Source organism: Paramisgurnus dabryanus, chromosome 9 (genome assembly GCF_030506205.2).
Source record: "Paramisgurnus dabryanus chromosome 9, PD_genome_1.1, whole genome shotgun sequence".
NCBI lineage: Eukaryota > Metazoa > Chordata > Actinopteri > Cypriniformes > Cobitidae > Paramisgurnus > Paramisgurnus dabryanus.
Window position 1 is genome coordinate 16,028,035 of NC_133345.1, and position 4,913 is coordinate 16,032,947.

General features: G+C 43.1%; 1 long non-coding RNA gene across 1 annotated transcript; it reads left to right on the forward strand.

The window, feature by feature from the left end:
• The first annotated feature begins 969 nt into the window (after positions 1-969).
• LOC135760991 (uncharacterized) lies at positions 970-2,794 on the forward strand. Its single transcript, XR_010537670.2, has 3 exons — positions 970-1,077; positions 1,204-1,351; positions 2,068-2,794. It is a non-coding gene; the product is annotated as an uncharacterized lncRNA (long non-coding RNA).
• The last annotated feature ends 2,119 nt before the right edge of the window (positions 2,795-4,913 follow it).

Here is a 4,913-nt window from a genome sequence, read left to right on the forward strand (position 1 = left end):
CCACGTTATTAAAGTAAGTTCTATTATTTATTTATGTTCACTTTATACGTGATACATCTTCACTAGATAGACAGTTTTTTTTACAATATGTAGCCATTGCAATGACTTGTAGTAAAAATGAGTTTGGAGGATGTTGGTGGAGTAAGTTAACGTTACAGTCAGTCAGTCAGTCAGTCAGTCAGTCAGTCAGTCAGTCAGTAAGTGTAAGGCTCATAAAGAAAAACAGCGTTTTAAAAATGTCAGCTGTATAACGTTATTTCACGTTTGGTAGTTTTATCCGAGTTGAAAACTGTCAGATTTGAGTTGACTTTTGAGGCACTTTTTACTCAGTTGTTCTATGGAAACGGTTCAGGACAAATAAAACGCTAACCAAACGTTATTCTGTCCAGAGTAACGTTATCCATGTAAGTAATTTACCAGATGATATCAATTGACTACATTAATAATGACATTGCGTATGAAACAAACTGTCTGCTTAATCAGATGAACAGACCCGCGTCAGTTATTCGTGACTTCACTACGCCACGAGCAACACTTGATTCAATTAGAAAAAGCTTTTTTTAAATGCCTCGCGTGACGTCTGGTATATTAACTGAAAAAATTGCTTTGAAGTGCCACACCTTAAAGCTGACGTTTTCAGAAGAGAACCTTGTTTTAAGAACTCATTTTGTCCAACATTGCGTCCTATGACCGATATAATACTTATTTCATTATTTCTCTGTGTATGTGTGACCTTAATCATTTGAGGTTGTGTGTTGATTTCACCTCTGAATATTTCCTCTAATAGGTCCATCATCCTTGCATGCGCTACACACTCAAAAGCATTGGTAAGTAATTCCTATCACTGTTTTACTGCTGTTAGGAGCTAAATCTTATTTTTGTAACTAATATACATGTATTATTCTTTGACTCGCAGTACTCAAATATACAATGGTTGGTTAATTTCATACACTTATTTCATTATTTCTCTGTGTATGTGTGACCTTAATCATTTGAGGTTGTGTGTTGATTTCACCTCTGAATATTTCCTCTAATAGGTCCATCATCCTTGCATGCGCTACACACTCAAAAGCATTGGTAAGTAATTCCTATCACTGTTTTACTGCTGTTAGGAGCTAAATCTTATTTTTGTAACTAATATACATGTATTATTCTTTGACTCGCAGTACTCAAATATACAATGGTTGGTTAATTTGTTTTCAGATAAATGCTGAATTTAAAAGAATCACTACTGTCTTATGTTCCTGCGTGTCACCTGGACCTCCACTCCAAAAACCTGACGAAACTCTTCTATCAGAAAGGAGGACAGCTAGCAAACAGACTTCAAACAATGAATGATCAAATGACAGAAGTAAGTAATATAGATTCATAGACATAAAAATGTGTAAACATTGTTGGAAGTACAGAAAATGTAGTATGTTTTAGTTACATCTTTTGGCACACGGGTCATTAAAACACCTGGGAAGATTTAAAGGGGTAGTTCACCCAAAAATAAAAATTCTCATCACTTACTCCCTATCATGTTGTTACAAACCTTTATAAATGTCTTTGTTCTGATGAACACTAAGGAAGATATTTTGAGGAATGTTTGTTCCTAAACCAATCATAAGCCCCATTCACTTCCATAGTGGGGAAATATAATACTATGGAAGTGAATGGGGCTCATGAACAGTTTGGTTGCAAACATTCCTCAAAATAAATGTCTTCCTTCGTGTTCATCAGAACAAAGACATTTATACAGGTTTATAACAACATGACAGTGAGAAAATGAGAGAATTCACTTTTGCTGTGATTGTCAGGTATGGTAGCACACACTCGAAATGTGGCCTCTTTATTTAACTCATTCCAGTCTAGTAAACGCGCACACACACCTGGAGCAGTGGACAGTGCAGCTGCCTTGCTTTGTAACCCATATATTTGTAACCAATTGTAATATGCTGTGGCAATGCACATGGGTCTGTATACTTACATTTATATTTGTTTGCATTGTACTAATTTCCAATGACACTTTTATTGTAACAGTAACTTTTTTCTGTTTCTTTAACTACATTTGTCTGTTTTGTACAGGGCATGGATGAAGTCAGCATCAGTGTGGTCATTTGAAGACACCACTGTTGGGATTTGTGCTCTCAAACAACATGCTTCTTGTGATGAAGAAGAGGATCTTTGTATAGTCCTGGAAGGCATGAAGGTGTTGCAACATCGTGCCATGTTGTTTGAGCTGATGTATGCCTTAAACCTGAGCTATCCTGATCTCCGCTTTATTTTTGAGGAAATCCAAAAGATTTTAATGGAACTGCATTGAGCGTAACTTTAACAAACAGTTTCTTTCAGTGAAAGGATCAGAAAGACTGTGCTGCTCATTTATGTTCTTTTTATTTATCTGTTTTAAGTGTTTTTTCTTATTAAAACATTAACCGTTTGCTGCTCAGAGTTGATTTTGGAAATGGTTGTTGTATTTTGTTTTTGTTGAATCTTTGATTATCAGTTTATACAAATGCTGTAGCTCTGACTTTCTGAAGGATTGATATTTTCCAGTTTGTAAATCCATTTTAAAAATAATAGTACTTACTGTTTTGCATGTCTCTTTGGAATGCAGTGTTTGTGCTTTAGCACTTCTAAATCTACTATGATAGTAACTATTTTAAACATTTGGGTCAGTTTTACAGATGGGGCTTTTTCTAGTCCCAGACTTTTGCAATGCCTTAATTTGAAAACATATTGCACTGACATATCTTGACATATATCAGTGCCATTGTTTTGTCTCAAGATGTACTCCAGTGTTGTTTTTGTAAGGTAGGTTTGTTTGTAAATGTCACAGGTGACGTTTTATTTGGACGACAGGCGGAACCCGGTTTCCACATTTTATTTGGACGACGGACGGAACCCGGCTTCCACATTTCATTTCCGGGGTTTCCCCGAAGCCAAATTAAGCCTGATCACGCTCAGGTGGGGGAAATTAACACAGCGGTTGCTAATAGGCTGACAAGGAGAAGAGTCAGGGTATAAAAACACCTAGCAGACATCAAACGGGGTGCTTGTGGTATACGTTGTGTACGTTGTGTTGCTGCTTTGCAGACGGACCACGCTGGTCGGATCGCTCTCCTGGGGAAGAGAGTAAGAGACAGTCAGCGGACGAAGGGATATTGTGGAGTTTATGTGAGAAGGAGTGGACACAGAGCCATCGAGAGCACCGTGAACAGAGGTTATTGGCAACCAAGCGTGAGTAACCGCTGTGATACTTCTCTGCAAATGTCTTGTATGAAGAGTTATCCTGGTGTGTGTTCTTGTGTTTCGTGAGGTCCCTGGCCCCACTGGAGAGGAGAGCGTGGGTGAGCCGCGGTTGACCAGAAGCACGGACGAAGCACCGCCCGCCAGTAAGCCAGTGGCCCTGTGGGAAAGAGGAAGTACAGGTGAGCCAGGGAAGTGATAACTGACACGCCGGGCCTGTGAATACCATACTTTTCTCCCTCCTTTGTGATCCAGTTGTTGCCCAACCAATCTCTCGAGGTCGTCGTGGTCAGGTGGCAAGGACGATCTAAAATTCACGTGACGTGGTATAAGAGTGCTGTGGGTGAGTTTCACTGATTGATGGTGTTTACGCTTGACTTGCTGTGCGTATGCTGTGCTTGTAGCGTTCGAACTGCCCAGCCTCCGACGAGACACGAGATGGTGACATCTGTTGCGGCCTGAATCCTATAGGGAGAGAGAGAAAATCAAGCTTTGTGCCCGGGGTGTGACAGCGAGAGCTTCGTCTACTATCTGAACCAGTGAAGCTCCGTGTGGGAACGAGGATCCCCCGGCACTGTGAGAACGCAGCCTGTGAAATAACCTGTTCTGTGCTTATAGCAGCAACCTACCTGAACCAGTGGAGCTCCGTGTGGGGACGAGGATCCCCCGGCCCTGTGAGTAACGCAGCCTGTGAAATAACCTGTTCTGTGCTTATAGCAACAACCTACCTGAATTAGTGGAGCCCCGTGTGGGAGCGAGGATCCCCCGGCACTGTGAGTAACGCAGCCTGTGAAATAACCTGTTCTGTGCTTATAGCAGCAACCTGCCTGAACCAGTGGAGCTCTGTGTGGGAACGAGGATCCCCCGGCACTGTGAGTAACGCAGCCTGTGAAATAACCTGTTCTGTGCTTATAGCAACAACCTACCTGAATTAGTGGAGCCCCGTGTGGGAACGAGGATCCCCCGGCACTGTGAGTAACGCAGCCTGTGAAATAACCTGTTCTGTGCTTATAGCAACAACCCGCCTAAACCAGTGGAGCTCCGTGTGGGAACGAGGATCCCCCGGCACTGTGAGTAACGCAGCCTGTGGAATCACCTGTTCTGTGCTTGTAACAATTACCTGAATCAGCGGAGATCCGTGTGGGAACGAGGATCCCCCGGCACTGTGAGTAACGCAACCCGTGGAATAATCTGTTCTGTGTTTGTAGCAACTACCTACCTGAACTAGTGAAGCTCCGTGTGGGAACGAGGATCCCCCGGCATTGTGAGTAACGCAACCCGTGGAATAATCTGTTCTGTGTTTGTAGCAACTACCTACCTGAACTAGTGAAGCTCCGTGTGGGAACGAGGATCCCCCGGCACTGTGAGTAACGCAACCCGTGGAATAATCTGTTCTGTGTTTGTAGCAACTACCTACCTGAACTCGTGAAGCTCCGTGTGGGAACGAGGATCCCCCGGCACTCAACTACCTACCTGAACCAGTGAGGCCCTGTGTGGGAACGAGGATCCCCCAGTGCTGCGAGCATCCGTGGGGTGTTTGACCTGGTCGGACTGTGTTCGATTCTGCCTCCAGGAGAAGCGGAGCGCGCCACAGGTTGCTGGGCCAGAGCCCCGGCCCCCAGTCTTCTCCCCAAGTGGCCCTGGAGGCCAAGAAGAGTTACATTAGTTTTAAAGTTCCCTTT